Source organism: Benincasa hispida, chromosome 12 (genome assembly GCF_027475165.1).
Source record: "Benincasa hispida cultivar pf3 chromosome 12, pf3_genome.v1.1, whole genome shotgun sequence".
Lineage (NCBI taxonomy): Eukaryota > Viridiplantae > Streptophyta > Magnoliopsida > Cucurbitales > Cucurbitaceae > Benincasa > Benincasa hispida.
The window spans coordinates 48134410-48152729 of NC_143489.1; the positions used below are offsets into that span (position 1 = coordinate 48134410).

Below are 18320 nucleotides of genomic sequence, written 5' to 3' on the forward strand. Positions count from 1 at the left end.
AAATATGCCATTGAGTATTTGAAGATGAGGCGGATATGCCATCAAACTTTGAAGATGAGAAGAATGTGCCATCAAGATTTTGAATGGAGTTAGGTTGGCTAGAGTCGATCTCGCGTACAAGGCGGAGTCAGACGGACCGGAGTTGTCCTCGCATATGAGGTGGAGCCGGATGGACTAAAGTCGTCCTCGCATATGAGGTAGAGCTAGACAAACCATACTTGATCTTGCATATGAGGTAGAACCACACCCACATTTTTGGAGAGGAAGCGAAGCTACACAAATTTTGGAGAAGAGGTGTAGTTGTACCAATATTTTGGAGAGGAAACCAAACCGCACCACAACTTTGAAGATCTTGAAGTCGCGTCATCAGTTTGGCGATGAAACGAAGCCACGCCACGACTTGGAGATGAAGCGAAGCCGCGCTATTTGTTTGGAGATGAAATGAAGCCACGCCACGACTTTGAAGATGAAGTGAAGCCGCGTCATTAGTTTGGAGATGAAACGAAGCCACGCCACAACTTTGAAGATGAAGTGAAGCCGCGTCATTAGTTTGGAGATAAAGCGAAGCTGCATCATGATTTTGTAGATCGAGTCATTGAAGATGAAGCCGAGCCATGCACACCGACCTTGAACTTGAAGATGGAGCGGAGTCATACACACCGACCTTTAACTTGAAGATAGAAGTGGGGCCATGCATGCCAATCTTGAACTTAAAGATGGAGAGGCATCAACGAAACCTTTGAACTTAAAGATGGAGAAGTATTGATGAAGCCTCTGAACGTAAATATGGAGAAGCATCGACGAGACCTTCACACTTGAGTTTGACAAAACATCGACAAATTCTTTGCATTTGAGTTTGATGAAGCATGAAGCTTTGGCATTAGGCTTGACTTTGTGACTTTGAGCATGAAGATGAAGCATCGATGGAGCCACTAAACTTGAAGATGGAGGAGAGTATAAGTTTACTTTTAAAGAAGAAGCGAAGCGCATTCTACGTGTGTGCGTTTTATTTACTGTGTTGGCTCCTTACGTGGGATGAACATCTTCAACCCATTGTGTTGCCCTTAATAGGGATGAGCATCTTCAATCTGAAGTGTCATTCTTTGACGGGGATGATCAGCATTAATCTTGTAGTATTAGGTGGTTGTGGTACCTCTTTGATGGACTAAACTTAAATTTCTTTAAGTTTCCTTCGTACTTTTAAAGAAAGGGATCGAATCATTACGTAGTTCAAGTTTTTTTTTTTTTTTTTTAACTGGACTGAACTTGAAGTTTCTTTCGCACATACACTTCTTATAGGGATCAAGTCATAATGTAGTTCAAAGAGATTTTTTTTTTCCTTTTTATGTACGATTGAACTTAAATTTCTTTAAGTTGCCTACCCTGTATAATGGAAAGGATCAAGTCGTAACGTAGTTCATACAATTTTTTTTTTTGGGTCGTTCACATTTTAAGCTCATGCTGGCTAGGAGCATCATGCTGTTTAGGTTCTTGCGATGAAGAGCTTTTTCATTTAAACTTCAGAAGCTCTTATTTCATCATGGTTTTGATTATCCTCTTCATTTGTAGGATTCGTCAATACGATGAGTTTTGGCTTCACTATCAAAAAACTTTCTGTACTTATGTCAACAAAAAAAATTTCCTCTTCATGCGTGAAGGGACACGACTGTGAATCTTTTCGTCGTTGTTTTCTTCATGGAATGACATTGGCTTCAAGATTTTCATCCTTCCTTTACGTTGATCGCTTGTTGTCTTGAGATGATCAAAAGCAGATGCTAGACATCTTTCTTTCATGTGGATATACTTAGCCTTTTAAAGGCTGAAGTTTGAGCAGAAGTAGTCGTTGGACATTGGTCTTCTTCTTCTATCGTGCCCATACTCGATCTTTGAAAGACCGAAGATCGATCACATGAATGCTTAATACGATCGAAGACAGAAGTTCTTGGCTTCATTTCTTCTGAGTCTTTGACTTCTTCGGTAGTCACATGATTGTTGTCGACTTCCACTATGCAGACAGTGTGACATGCAATAACTTCTAATACTTTCTCTGGATGATTATTGAGAAAGCTTCTTGGGAGAAATTCTACCGAAATTGCCAGCCGTCGGAATCGAGGGAAGTGGGTCTTTCCTCGGTTTGTGGTTCAAAAAGTCCCTCGTAGGTTGGCGATACTTAGCTCCATGTTGTGAGCGCGGGTCGCTAATTCTTCAAAGGTACGGGGTAGAGGAGTTCCCAATGCATACCCTGCGTGCACATTTCCACAGTAGACAACTCGGTGAATCGATATTTGCAATCCAGACTCAGAGCTCTCCATCGATTGATGTAGTCGACGACTGGTTCCCCTTTCCGTTGTTTGGAGTTTGTCAGCTCCATCATGCTGACGGTGCGTCTGGTGCTGTAGAAACGATTCAAGAATTCTCTTTCAAGTTGCTCTCAACTATCAATCACCTCAGGCTCTAAGTCTGTGTACCAGTCAAAAGCGTTCCCTTTGAGGGTTCTGACGAACTGTTTGACCAGTAGATCTCCTCTTGTTCCCGCATTTTTGCATGTTTTACAAAGTGGGCGATGTGTTGCTTTGGGTTTCCCTTTCCGTCGAATTGTTAGAACTTTGGAGGTTGATACCCATCTGGTATTCTCAGGTTGTCGATTCTCTTGGTGTATGACTTGGAGTACATAAAGGAGGTTTGCAATGGTCCTTCGTACTGAGCTCTTATGGAGTTTGTAATCATATCCTTGAGTTGTTGAACTGACAGGGAGGCAAAATTGTGGTGGCTGACTTTCCTGCAAGACAGTCTTTCCTTTGTCATTGGCTTTTGTAGCATGGGATTGACTTGATTCAGCAGTATCTCGAGCCTGTATCTGATCTCTTAACGCAACGATTTCATGATCTCGCTCCTCTACAGCCTTCATTAGGAGATTTATCTTTACCTTCAACTCTGCCATGGTCGACTTAGTCGTTACGTCAGTCATCATGACAGAGTCATCAAAATGTGAATCTTTCTCTAATAGATCAGTAACAGAAGCATAGTTTCAAACAAGGGATTTTCTCTGATGACGATCCTGCCTTTAGAAAATTCCATCAGCTAGCCATAGATTTCCTCCATGATGACAGAGCAAGTAAGTGTTGCTTGCGACGGTAGCTTTGGATGTAACTTTCTTTGGTGCCATCTGTAGATTTCTTGACTCAGATGACGAGAGAGAGATGAGAGGTAGAAAGGTCCCACTGGGCGTGCCAAAGTTCACATGAGGTTTCCTGAGAAATGTGTTTCGTGGAGTTGAACTTAAGTTGGTGATGTTGGAGTTGATTTGATGCGATGTGGTTCGATCAGTACTTGATCCTCTGATTCTCTCTCGATTGGGTGGATGCGCTTGACTTGAAGAAGGAAAGTACCAAACGTTCTTGTAGAAGAAGTCTTGGAAGCTTGGAGTAGAAGTCTTGGAAGAGTATTTGTGTCTTCTTGTCTTCTGCCTTATAGGAGTGCAGCTTCAGGAGTCTTGGAAGCTTGAAGTAGAAGTCTTGGAAGAGTATTTGTGTCTTCAAAGGTCTTCTGCCTTATAGGAGTGCAGCTTCAAGAGTCTTGGGAGTTCTCGCTTGTTAGTGAATTCTCTCTGGGTCTTCTGAGTGTAGAAAAATGTTGCCTCTACAAATGAAGAGAACTTCTCTATTTATAGAGTTCTCAAGTGGGCTTCGTGGGTTGGTTGGTCCATGGGTCTGACCCTTGGGCCCAATTAATTTGTTTTGGGTCTGATCTGGAATTTGGGTCCAATTCAACTTTTTTTATAGTTTGGACTTTAAGCCCAAATAGTATTATCAAATTGGACCAATTTAATCTCATCTGATTCATCCACGTGACGTCATCGAAACTTGTCTTCAGTTTAATTTGAGATGTGTCAAAAATTGGACCCAACGTCAATGATTTAGAAATTCTTCGTTAATTTTGCAAACGACGTGGTGACTTGTGATTGGTCCAAAATTTCTCATTCAACAAATGCCCCCTTTTCGATATTTATGCATGTATGGGTGGATGATTTTGAAAAGAATGTAATTTGAGATCAAGGTATGATTTTTTTTTACTCTGTTAATTTGATGCCATCATGATCAAAATATGAGAATTTAGCTCAAAATTTTGATTTGAAATCTTGTTCGTTTGACACACAAGCCAAGTAAACTTTAATTTGAACTTTTATAATGTTCCACTTTAATTGAAAATTTAATTTAATTCGAATTTGGAATAGAATTTGGGGTGAAATTGAATCTTGATCAATTTTGGTTTTAGATAAAAATTTGGGATATGTTCAATTTTACTTGGAAATGAGTATAGAAACTAAGGCTGATTTAAATTTGAGATAAAATTTGGAATATAGCCAAATTTTGACTCGGAATTTTATTCATAACTCAATATCAAGGTTAACCATTCGAATATTCATAAAATTTGGGATATGGACAAATTTTAATTTTGGACGGATTTGACATTTATCTCACCCGATTTGGCTGGCTCGTTGGAGAGAGCGAGATTTTGAGTGAGAAAGTGGGAAAGAGCAAGATTTTAGGAGAGAGCGAGATTGTGGGAGAGAGCGACATTGGAGAGAGTGAGATCGTGGGAGAGAGCGAGACCAGCGAGAGCATTTCGAGCCAGAGTGGAGAGAGCGAGATTTTAGGAGAGAACAAGATTTTAGGAGAGAGCGACATTCGAGAGAGCGAGATTGTGGGAGAGTGTGAGATCGTACGAGATTCTCCTTTTTTTTATTATTATTATTAATTTTTTTTCTTTTTTTTTTTTATCTCAGCAGCCATCTGCTTTGTGGTTAGCGATACCAGCCTTAGCGAGATTTCCTTCTCCATACTGTTTGCTTATGCCAGATTCTCTCAAGTCTTAAGCTCAAAACTCCTCGCCGTTGAATCCGGGGATCCAAAACTCCACCGTGACCCCTAATTCAGGCAACCTCCAATCAAGCATGATCTTTTTTTGTTGACTCCTAACTAATTTCAGCAAGAATCGGAGTTCCACAACAAAATAAACAGTATTCAGTTCGAGTAACCCGTGATTTTATCAGATTTCAACTAATTAGAAGAAAAAAATCCCATCGAACTTAGGTATACTGGTAGGACGCATGATCTTCTTCATCTTGTAGTGTGATCTCCTTCGTTCTCACGTCCTTTCCATCCTTTGTCAATCAGACTTGGATTGCAATAGGACTCTAAGTGAGGAGAAGGGAGAAAGAAGGAAGGATAGGGAATTAGGGCTCATTTTTTTTTTTTGCTCTCTTTTTTTTTTTTTTTTTTTTTTTACCAACTTGCCCCTCTATTATTTTTTTGTAGGAGTTATGGTGCAACCAAAGGAGGACAACAAAACAAGTTTTTTTTTTTTTAATCTCATCGACCCGACTTTGATGCGCTCGTGTATCCTCATCGCCATGGGAGGCGCTCCTCAAAGGCTTACAACTCTCCCATTCGATCACCCTAGGTGGATCCCAAAAAAGTCTACTTTGTAGCACCGTTCGTACATTCTGATCGTCATGGGAGAGACCCCGCAAAGGCTTACAACTCTCCCATTCGATCACCCTAGGGAGGATCTCAGAAAGGTCTAACTTGTAGTGCAGCTCGTGTATCCTGATCGTCATGGGAGGGGCCTCGCAAAGGCTTATAACTCTCCCATTCGATCACCCAAGGTCTACTTTGTAGCGCCGCTCGTATATCCTGTTCGTCATGGAAAGGGGCCCTGCCTGCATACAACTCTCCCATTTGATCACCCTAGTGAGGATCCTCGAAAGGTTTGCCTTGTTATGTATCCTTGATCAAAATTTGAAGATAAGGGAAATATGCCATTGAGTATTTGAAGATCGGGCGGATATGCCATCAAACCTTGAAGATGAGAAGAATCTGCCATCAAGATTTTGAACGGGAGTTGGCTAGAGTCGATTTCACGTACAAGGGCCAGACGGATCGGAGTTGTCCTCGCATATGAGGTCTGAATGGACTAGAGTCATCCTCCATATGAGGTAGAGCTAGACAAACCAAACTTGATCTCACATATGAGGTGAAGTTGTACTGATTTTGGAGAGGAAACGAACCCGCACCACGACTTTGAAGAAGGAGCGAAGTCGTGTCATTAGTTTTGAGATGAAACGAAGCCACGCCACGACTTGGAGATGAAGCAAAGCTGCGTCATTAGTTTAGAGATGAAACGAAGCCACGCCACGACTTTGAAGATGAAGTGAAGCCGCGTCATTAGTTTGGAGATGAAACGAAGCCACACCACGACTTTGAAGATGAAGTGAAGACGCGTCATTAATTTGGAGATGAAGCGAACTGCGTCATGATTTTGTAGTCCGAGTCATTGAAGATGGAGCTAAGCCATGCATACTGACCTTGAACTTGAAGATGGAGTGGAGTCATGCATATCGACCTTTAACTTGAAGATTTAGTGAGGCCATGCATGCCAATCTTGAACTTAAAGATGGAGAGGCATCAACGAAGCCTTTGAACTTAAAGATGGAGAAGTATTGATGAAGCCTCTGAACGTAAATATGGAGAAGCATCGACGAGACCTTCACACTTGAGCTTGACAAAGCATCGACAAATTCTTCGCATTTGAGTTTGATGAAGCATGAAGCTTTGGCTGGCTTGACTTTGTGACTTTGAGCATGAAGATGAAGCATCGATGGAGCCTCTAAAACTTGAAGATGGAGAAGCGTATAAGTTTACTTTTAAAGAGGAAGCAAAGCGCATTCCACGTGTGTGCCTTTTATTTACTGTTTTGGCTTCTTACGAGGGATGAACACCCATTGTTTTGCCCCCAATAAGGATGAACATCTTCAATTTGAATGTCATTCTTTGACGGGGATGATCAACATCAATCTTGTAGTATTATACTTAGGTGGTTGTGGTACCTCTTCTAATGGACCAAACTTAAATTTCTGTAAGTTTTCTTCGTACCTTTAAATAAAGGGATCAAATCATGACGTAGTTTTTTTTTTTAACTGGACTGAACTTGAAGTTTCTTTCAAGCTACACATTCATGTCTTAATAATAGGGATCAAGTAATAATGTAGTTCGAAGGAATTTTTTTCCTTTTTATGCGCGACTAAACTTAAATGTCTTTAAGTTGCCCACGTACCCTGTATAATGAAAGGGATCAAGTCGTAACGTAGTTCATACAATTTTTTTCTTGGGGTCCGTTCACATTTTAAGCTCATGCGGGTTATAAGCATCATGCAGTTTAGGCTCTTGCGATAAGGAGCTTTTATTTAAACTTCAGAAGCTTTTATTTCGAATTGACTTGATTCAGCAGTATCTCGAGCATGTATCTGATTTCTTAAAGCATCGATTTCATGATCTCGCTCCTCCATTAAGAGATTTATCTTTACCTCAGATCTGCCATGGTCGACTCAGTCATTACGTCAGTCATCATGACCGACACTACATCAAAATGTGATTCCTTCTCTGATAGATCAGTAACAGAAGCATAGTTTTCAAATAAGGGATTTTCTCTGATGACGATTCCGCCTTTAGGAAATTCCATCAGTTGGCCCCAGATTTCCTCCGTGATGACAGAGCTTATGTAAGTGTTGCTTGCGACGGTGGTAGCTTTTCATGCAACTTTCTTTGATGCCATCTGTAGGTTTCTTGACTCGGATGACGAGAGAGAGATGAGAGGTAGAAAGGTCTCACTGGGCGTGCCAAAGCCATACGAGATCTCTGGAGAAACGTGTTTCGTGGAGTTGAACTTAAGTTGGTGTAGTTGGAGTTGATTTGATGCAATGTGGTTCGATCATTACTTGATCAGATTCTCTCTCGGTTTGGTAGATGCGTGACTTGAAGAAGGAAAGCACCAAACGTTCTGGTAGAAGATGTCTTGGAAGCTTGGAGTAGAAGTCTTGGAAGAGTATGTCTTCAAAGGTCAAAAAGCCTTCCTGTGTAGCTTCGGGAGTCTTGGAAGCTTGAAGTAGAAGTCTTGTTGTATTTTTGTCTTCAAAGGTCAAGCCTTAGAGTGCACTTCAGGAGTCTTGGAAGCTTGAAGTAGAAGTCTTAGAAGAGTATTTGTATCCTCAAAGGTCAAGTCTAGGATACAGCTTCAGGAGTCTTGGAAGCTTGAAGTAGAAGCCTTGGAAGAGTATTTGTGTCTGAGTCTTCTGCCTTATAGGAGTGCAACTTCAGGAGTCTTGGGAGTCCTCGCTTGTTAGTGAATTCTCTCTGGGTCTTCTCATCTGACCCAAAGTCAATGATTTTAGAAATTTGTCGTTAATTTAGCAAACGACGTGGTGACTTGTAATCAGTTCAAAATTTCTCATCCAACAGCTACATCCCAAAGATATAAAATATAATCAAATAAGTAAAAGAAGAAAGTACCAAAAATAATAAAACACATAGAAAGAACATGATAATGTGTAAAATGAAGCACAAAACTAACAAATCAATTAATAAATTTAAAAAGGTGAAACTAATAAGGAAAAGAGAGAGTGATAAAAATTTGGACAATCCATAATTAAAAAAAAAAAAAAAACTCACATAAAAGGAAAAGGGTAAGACTGTTCACCCTTGTATAGTCACACAAAAAAGAATAAAGCTAGAACTATAAAAACAAGCAAATAAAATAGAAAAAACAAAAAGTGCAATTTAGAAAATACAAAAAATAATAACATAAAGAATACAAAAAATGGAACTAATTAACGAATGTCACATTATAAGACAACAGAAGAAGAGAGAAAGTGAAAAAATCATAGTAGAAACAACAAACAACCAAAAGAATGTCACGAAAAATTTACGGTGAAAACAATTACCATTCGGACAAAAAAAGTATAAAAAAATTATACTTCTAGTCCCAAAGAAATTTAATTCAATAATACTTTAAAAGAAGAAAAAAAATCTACAAAAAATAACAATAAAGTGAAACTAGAACATCACACATATAAAAATCTATAAATTAGAACAGTCCACATCTGAATCAAATAAAATATAAAAGTGAAACTAGAAGAGAAAAATTATAATTAGAAAATAATATAAAAAACTAATGATGGACACTAGAAGAGAAAAATGATAATTATTTGAACAATCTATAATTCAAACAATATTGATAATAGTAGAACTAAAATAAAGTCCCATAAAAGAAACATATTATAAAAATATGATGTGCAACAATGCACTATATTAAATAACTAACAAAGCAATATAACAAATAAAAATATTATGCACAAAGTAAAACTAAAGCAATATACCAAAGAAATATATTATAAAAATATGATGTGCTTGCACAAATTTAACTAACGAAACAATATCCCAACTAATAATACACAAAGTAAACTAAAATAGAAGAGGGAGTGACGAATTAAAAATTAGAACCAAAAAATGATAAAACTAAGAGAAATATAGTACTTCAAAAAAAATAATATTTTGCAAAAAAATCAACAAATAATAGTCAAGAAATACATATGCTTATAAATGAATTATTTTGAAGAGAAAGAATGATAGCTCATTCATAGTTAAATAAACAAACAAATGCACCAAATTCATGTCACTCACACAAAAGAGAAGTGTGCATACAAAACTATATAAATACAACCATGCCAAAAGAAAAATAAATACTATATTTGATATAAATGAAACAAAATATAATAATCTATTTAAACAACTAAATGAGTAATCATCCATAATTGGTCTAAATTTCATAAAGATTTCTATATGGATTAGAACAATCCATATAGAAAAAATATACCAAACACAATCCATAATAGAGAACAAAACATAATTAAACTAGAAGAATATGTCACACAACTGAGAAAGTGATTTTTTTCAACCAATGCGTAAAATAATATATATATATATACACCAAAAATAATAAAACAGAGAATAAAGAAAGTGAAAAATTTTGAACAAACCATATAATGCCAAAACAATAAGAGAAAGAGTGAAAAAAAATTAAACTATCCATGCCAAGCAAAATAAATAGTTATTTCACCTTGGATCCGAAAGAAATATATATAAAATATCTTCTGTAAAAAATACTAAATGAAAAGAATAAAAATGTACAGAGAGTAATAAAATAGAAAAGAATAATGTGAAACTGGATGAGGATATTTGAAGAGTGTGCACCCCACCAAATTATGGTAAAAAGCAAATAAAATAAAACAAAAACGACAACACAACATAGACTAAGGGTGAAAAAAAATTAAAACCTTATCCATTAATGGAAAGGCATGTCTAAAGATAAATAAATTCTACATTTATCCAACACATAAGAATCTATTTCTAAAAATGTCCAAATGAATAAATAAAAACGTACCAAAAAATAAATACCAATACAAAAACTGATACTCAAGATGACACATAGATGACACATATTGTTAGAAAAAAAAACGATCCATAGTGCAAATTGCAATTATGCCAAAAGAAAAAATGACCAAATGGTTACCAAAGAAGTACAAAAAATATAATAATATTAAAAGGAATACGAAAAGAAAGATGAAAGATATAGTTGAACCATCCATAGTGCAAATGACCACTATGACAGTACAAATAAATGCTACATCCAAAGAAATACAATATAATCAAATAAGTAAAAGAAGAAAGTACAAAAAATAATAAAACACACAAAAAGTAATACATTGTCAAGAGACTTACAATAATATGTAACATTAAACACAAAACTAACAAATCAACTAAAGGTACTTTTTGAACCCTTAGCATACAACCCAAAATATTAAAAACTAAAAGACAAAAAGAGATCATAGAAGAGGGGGAAATTGAAACAATCCAATAATAACATTAGAAAAATAATAATGTTGAAATTTACTGGTGGAACCGGACCAAATAAAGCTAGAAGAATAAAAACAAGAAAATAAAATAGAGAACAAAAAGTGAAATTTAGAAAATACCAAAAATTAATAAAATACAAAAATACAAAAATGGAACTAATTAAAGAATGTCACATTATGAGACAACAGAGAAATCGAATCCATAGTAGAAATAATGTAACAAACAAACAAAAGAATGTCACGAGTGAAAACAATTAAACCATCCGTGCAAAAAATATTAAATAAATTATACTTAGTCCCAAAGAAATTTAATTCAATATTCTACTTTAAAAGAAGAAAAAAAAAATCTACCAAGAATAACAATAAGGTGAAACTAGAACATCATTCATATAATTAACAATCCACATCTGAATCAAATAAAATATAAAAGTGAAATTATAATAAATTAGAACAATCTAAAAAGTCACATATTAAAAAAAATGAATGAGAGAATGTAACCAAATATAATTAACAACAAACCACATCTGAATCAAATAAAAGAGAACTATAATAATAAACAACAATCTAAAAAGTCACATATTAAAAAAAATGAAAGAGAGAATGTAACAGGAAAAACCTAATTAAATCCCTCTTTCCAGGGATGTCGATATGAATTTAACATACTCTATATATAATTAGAATAATAATCACGATTAATTAAGCAAGGAAAGGCTTGGTGCAATAATTAAGGTTAATTAATTAAAATTGAAGACAATAAACAAAGGTAAATTACTTACCACCGAATTCCGATGCGTAGGAATGAATGTTCCTCAATTTGTTGTGCATAATTTTGGGATTTCATCGCCTCATTTTGGTTGAAGATTGATTCGAGAATTAATTAGAACCTAATAATGAAGAAGAAGAAAATTAAGGAAGAGATCAAATAATTTTAATTACACACCATCCATAGATCAAATGAAAGAAGAGAAAAATAGAGTTCCATAGAAAATCCATAATTATAAACAAAAATAAGAAGAACATAATTCAAGCAATTAGTATTTTAATTAGAAGAAGAAGAAGAGGAAAAAGAAATTTGAATTTGAATTTTGAAAAGTAATTAATTAGTTTTACCTTGTGCATGGGGAGATGAAACGAAGCCACACCACGACTTGGAGATGAACCGAAGCTGCGTTATTAGTTTAGAGATGAAATGAAGCCAAGCCACAACTTTGAAGATGAAGTGAAGCCGCGTCATTAGTTTGGAGATGAAACGAAGCCACGCCACGTCTTTGAAGATAAAGTGAAGCCGCGTCATTAGTTTGGAGATGAAGCGAAGCTGCGTCATGATTTTGTAGACCTCATTGAAGATGGAGCCGAGCCATGCACACTGACCTTGAACTTGAAGATGGAGCGGAGTCATGCACTTGATCTTTAACTTGAAGATTTAGTGAGGCCATGCATGCCAATCTTGAACTTAAAGATGGAGAGGCTGATACGAAGCCTTTGAACTTAAAGATGGAGAAGTATTGATGAAGCCTTTGAACTTAAATATGGAGAAGCATCGACGAGACCTTCACACTTGAGTTTGACAAAACATTGACAAATTCTTCGCATTTGAGTTTGATTCAGCATGAAGGGCTGGCTTGACTTAAGACTTTGAGCATGAAGATGAAGCATTAATGGAGACTCTAAAACTTGAAGATGGAGAAGTGTATAAGTTTACTTTTAAAGAGGAAGCGAAGCGCATTCCACGTGTGTGCCTTTTATTTACTGTGTTGGCTCCTTACGAGGGATGAACACCCATTGTGTTGCCCCTAATAGGGATGAACATCTTCAATTTAAATGTCATTCTTTGACGGGGATGATTAACATCAATCTTGTAGTATTATACTTAGGTGGTTGTGGTACCTCTTCTGATGGACCAAACTTAAATTTCTTAAGTTTTCTTCGTATCTTTAAAGAAAGGGATCGAATCATGACGTAGTTAAAGTTTTTTTTTTTTTTTTTAACTGGATTGAACTTGAAGTTTCTTTCAATCTACACATTCATTTCTTAATGATAGGGATCAAGTCATAATGTAGTTCGATGGAATTTTTTTCCTTTTTATGCGCGACTGAACTTAAATTTCTTTAAGTTGCCTACGTACCCTTTATAATGAAAGGGATCAAGTCGTAACGTAGTTCTTACAATTTTTTTTTTTTTTTTGGGTCCATTCACATCTTAAGCTCATGTGGGTTAGAAGCATCATGCAGTTTAGGCTCTTGTGATGAGGAGCTTTTATTTAAACTTCAGAAGCTGTTATTTCGAGGTTTTGATTATCCTCTTCATTTGTAGGATTCGTCAATACGATGAGTTTTGGCTTCACTATCAAGAAACCTTCTGTACTTATGTCAACAAAAAATTTCCTCTTGATGCGTGAAGGGACACGACTGTGAATCTTTTCGTCGTTGCTTTCTTCATGGAATGATGTTGGCTTTAAGATTTTCATCCTTCCTTTACGTTGATCGCTAGTCTTGAGACGATCGAAAGCAGATGCTGGAGGTTGATCTTTCTTTGATGTGCATATACTTAGCCTTTTGAAGGCTGAAGTTCGAGCAGAAGTAGTCATTGGACATTGGTCTTCTTTTCCTACCGTGGCCATACTCGATCTTTGAAAGACTAAAGATCGAGCAGTTGAAGGCTTAATACGATCGAAGACTTGTTCTTTTCTTCATTTCTTCTGAATCTTTGACTTCTTCGGCAGTCACATGATTGTTGTCGACTTCCACTATGCCGGCAGTGTGACATGCAAAAACTTCTGATACTTTCTCTGGATGATTAGTGAGAAAGCTTCTTGGGAGAAAATCTACCGAAGATGCCGGCCGTCGGAATTGAAGGAAGTGGGTCTTTCCTCGGTTCGTGGTTCAGAAAGTCCCTCGTAGGTTGGCGATACTTAGCTCCATGTCGTGAGCGTGGGTCGCTAATTCTTCAAAGGTACGGGTTTAATCCCTTGTAGGATATAGAGGAGTTCCCAGTGCATACCTTGCGTGCATATTTCCACAGCAGACAACTCGGTGAATCGATCTTTGCAATCCAGACTCAGAGCTCTCCATCGATTGATGTAGTCGACGACTGGTTCCTCTTTCTGTTGTTTGAAGTTCGTCATCTCCATCAGCTGACGGTGCGTCTGGTGTTGTAAAAGCGATTCAAGAATTCTCTTTCAAGTTGCTCTCAACTGTCAATCACCTCAGGCTCTAAGTCTGTGTACCAGTCAAAAGCGTTCCCTTTGAGGGTTCTGACGAACTGTTTGACCAATAGATCTCCTCTTGTTCCCGCATTTTCGCACGTTTGTACGAAGTGGGCAATGTGTTGCTTTAGGTTGCCCTTTCCATCGAATTGTTGGAACTTTGGAGGTTGATACCCAGCTGGCATTCTCAGGTTGTCGATTCTCTTGGTGTATGGCTCAGTACATAAAGGAGGTTTGCAACGGTCCTTCGTACTGAGCTCTTATGGAATTTGTGATCATATCCTGGAGCTGTTGAACTGATAGGGAGGCAACAGAGGTAGATTGTGGTGGCTGACTTTCTTGCAAGACAGTCTTTCCTTTGTGGGCTTTTGTAGCTGGGAATTGACTTGATTCAGCAGTATCTCGAGCATGTATCTGATTTCTTAAAGCATCGATTTCATGATCTCGCTCCTCCATTAAGAGATTTTTCTTTACCTCAGATCTGCCATGGTCCACTCAGTCATTACGTCGGTCATCATGACAGACACTACATCAAAATGTGATTCCTTCTCTGATAGATCAGTAACAGAAGCATAGTTTTCAAACAAGGGATTTTCTCTAATGACGATTCCGCCTTTAGGAAATTCCATCAGTTGGCCCCAGATTTTGTCCGTGATGACAGAGCTTATGTAAGTGTTGCTTGCGATGGTGGTAGCTTTGGATGCAACTTTTTTGATGCCATCTGTAGGTTTCTTGACTCGGATGACGAGAGAGAGATGAGAGGTAGAAAGGTCTCACTGGGCGTGCCAAAGCCATACGAGATCTCCGGAGAAACGTGTTTCGTGGAGTTGAACTTAAGTTGGTGTAGTTGGAGTTTATTTGATGCAATGTGGTTCGATCATTACTTGATCCGATTCTCTCTCGGTTTGGTAGATGCGCGACTTGAAGAAGGAAAGCACCAAACGTTCTTGTAGAAGAAGTCTTGGAAGCTTGGAGTAGAAGTCTTGGAAGAGTATGTCTTCAAAGGTCAAAAAGCCTTCCTGTATAGCTTCGGGAGTCTTGGAAGCTTGAAGTAGAAGTCTTGTTGTATTTTTGTCTTCAAAGGTCAAGCCTTAGAGTGCACTTCAGGAGTCTTGGAAGCTTGAAGTAGAAGTCTTAGAAGAGTATTTGTATCTTCAAAGGACAAGTCTAGGATACAGCTTCAGGAGTCTTGGAAGCTTGAAGTAGAAGCCTTGGAAGAGTATTTGTGTCTGAGTCTTCTGCCTTATAGGAGTGCAACTTCAGGAGTCTTGGGAGTCCTCGCTTGTTAGTGAATTCTCTCTAGGTCTTCTCATCTGACCCAAAGTCAATGATTTTAGAAATTCGTCGTTAATTTAGCAAACGACGTGGTGACTTGTAATCAGTTCAAAATTTCTCATCCAACAACTACATCCCAAAGATATAAAATATAATCAAATAAGTAAAAGAAGAAAGTATCAAAAATAATAAAACACATAGAAAGAACATGATAATGTGTAAAATGAAGCACAAAACTAACAAATCAATTAATAAATTTAAAAAGGTAAAACTAATAAGGAAAAGAGAGAGTGATAAAAATTTGGACAATCCATAATTAAAAAAAAAAAAAAAACTCACAGAAAAGGAAAAGGGTAAGATTGTTCACCCTTGTATAGTCACACAAAAAAGAATAAAGCTAGAACTATAAAAACAAGCAAATAAAATAGAAAAAACAAAAAGTGAAATTTAGAAAATACAAAAAATAATAACATAAAGAATACAAAAAATGGAACTAATTAAAGAATGTCACATTATAAGACAACATAAGAAGAGAGAAATTGAAAAAATCATAGTAGAAACAACAAACAACCAAAAGAATGTCACGAAAAATTTACGGTGAAAACAATAACCATTCGGACAAAAAAAGTATTAAAAAATTATACTTCTAGTCCCAAAGAAATTTAATTCAATACTACTTTAAAAGAAGAAAAAAATCTACAAAAAAATAACAATAAACTGAAACTAGAACATCACACATATAAAAATCTACAAATTAGAACAGTCCACATCTGAATCAAATAAAATATAAAAGTGAAACTAGAAGAGAAAAATTATCATTAGAAAATAATATAAAAAACTAATGATGGACACTAGAAGAGAAAAATGATAATTATTTGAACAATCTATAATTCAAACAATATTGATAATAGTAGAACTAAAATAAAGTCCCATAAAAGAAACATATTATAAAAATATGATGTGCAACAATGCACTGTATTAAATAACTAACAAAGCAATATAACAAATAAAAATATTATGCACAAAGTAAAACTAAAGCAATATACCAAAGAAATATATTATAAAAATATGATGCGCTTGCACAAATTTAACTAACGAAACAATATCCCAACTAATAATACACAAAGTAAACTAAAATAGGAGAGGGAGTGACGAATTAAAAATTAGAACCAAAAAATGATAAAACTAAGAGAAATATAGTACTTCAAAAAAATAATATTTTGCAAAAAAATCAACAAATAATAGTCAAGAAATACATATGCTTATAAATGAATTATTTTGAAGAGAAAGAATGATAGCTCATTCATAGTTAAATAAACAAACAAATGCACCAAATTCATGTCACTCACACAAAAGAGAAGTGTGCATACAAAACTATATAAATACAACCATGCCAAAAGAAAAATAAATACTATATTTGATATAAATGAAACAAAATATAATAATCTATTTAAACAACTAAATGAGTAATCATCCATAATTGGTCTAAATTTCATAAAGATTTCTATATGGATTAGAACAATCCATATAGAAAAAATATACCAAACACAATCCATAATAGAGAACAAAACATAATTAAACTAGAAGAATATGTTACACAACAGAGAAAGTGATTTTTTTCAACCAATACGTAAAATAATATATATATATACACCAAAAATAATAAAATAGAGAATAAAGAAAGTGAAAAATTTTGAACAAACCATATAATGCCCAAACAATAGAACCCAATACTTCAATTGAATCAAAAGAGGTAAGAGAAAGAGTGAAAAAAAATTAAACTATCCATGCCAAACAAAATAAATAGTTATTTCACCTTGGGTCCGAAAGAAATATATATAAAATATCTTCTGTAAAAAATACAAAATGAAAAGAATAAAAATGTACAAAGAGTAATAAAATAGAAAAGAATAATGTGAAACTGGATGAGGATATTTGAAGAGTGCGCACCCCACCAAACTATGGTAAAAAGCAAATAAAATAAAACAAAAACGATAACACAACATAGACTAAGGGTGAAAAACATTAAAACCTTATCCATTAATGGAAAGGCATGTGTAAAGATATATAAATTCTACATTTATCCAACACATAAGAATCTATTTCTAAAAATGTCCAAATGAATAAATAAAAACGTACCAAAAAATAAATAACAATACAAAAACTGATACTCAAGATGACACATATTGTTAGAAAAAAACCATCCATAGTGCAAAATGCAATTATGCCAAAAGAAAAAATGACCAAATGGTTACCAAAGAAGTACAAAAAATATAATAATATTAAAAGGAATACGAAAAGAAAGATGAAAGATATAGTTGAACCATCCATAGTGCAAATGACCACCATGACAGTACAAATAAATGCTACATCCAAAGAAATACAATATAATCAAATAAGTAAGAGAAGAAAGTACCAAAAATAATAAAACACACAAAAAGTTAACATTGTCAAGAGACTTACAATAATATGTAACATTAAACACAAAACTAATAAATTTAAAAAAGTGAAACTAATAAGACAAGGGAGTGATAATGTTACACTCTAAAGGAAAAGGTACTTTTTGAACCCTTAGCATATAACCCAAAATATTAAAAACTAAAAGACAAAAAGAGATCATAGAAGAGGGGGAAATTGAAACAATCCAGTAATAACATTTGAAATAATAATGTTGAAATTTACTAGCGGAACCGGACCAAATAAAGCTAGAAGAATAAAAAAAAAAATTAAAATAGAGAACAAAAAGTGAAATTTAAAAAATACCAAAAATTAATAAAATAGAGAATACAAAAATGGAACTAATTAAAGAATGTCACATTATGAGATAAGAGTAATCGAATCCATAGTAGAAACAATGTAACAAACAAACAAAAGAATGTCACGAGTGAAAACAATTAAACCATCCGTGCAAAAAAATATTAAATAAATTATACTTAGTCTCAAAGAAATTTAATTCAATATTCTACTTTAAAAGAAGAAAAAAAAAATCTACCAAGAATAACAATAAGGTGAAACTAAAACATCACTCATATAATTAACAATCCACATCTGAATCAAATAAAATATAAAAGTAATCAATAAAATATAAAA

General features: G+C 35.3%; 1 long non-coding RNA gene across 2 annotated transcripts in view; it reads right to left on the reverse strand.

Annotated features, from left to right (window-relative positions):
- LOC150032035 (uncharacterized) overlaps positions 1 to 18320 on the reverse strand; it is a 170057-nt gene that overhangs the window by 12046 nt on the left and 139691 nt on the right. For both annotated transcript variants that reach the window (XR_016525477.1, XR_016525478.1), the window contains 2 exons: positions 11861 to 15359; positions 11527 to 11634 (listed from right to left, as the gene is read on the reverse strand). This is a non-coding gene — a long non-coding RNA (uncharacterized LOC150032035). The remainder of the gene's footprint in view (positions 1 to 11526; positions 11635 to 11860; positions 15360 to 18320) is intronic.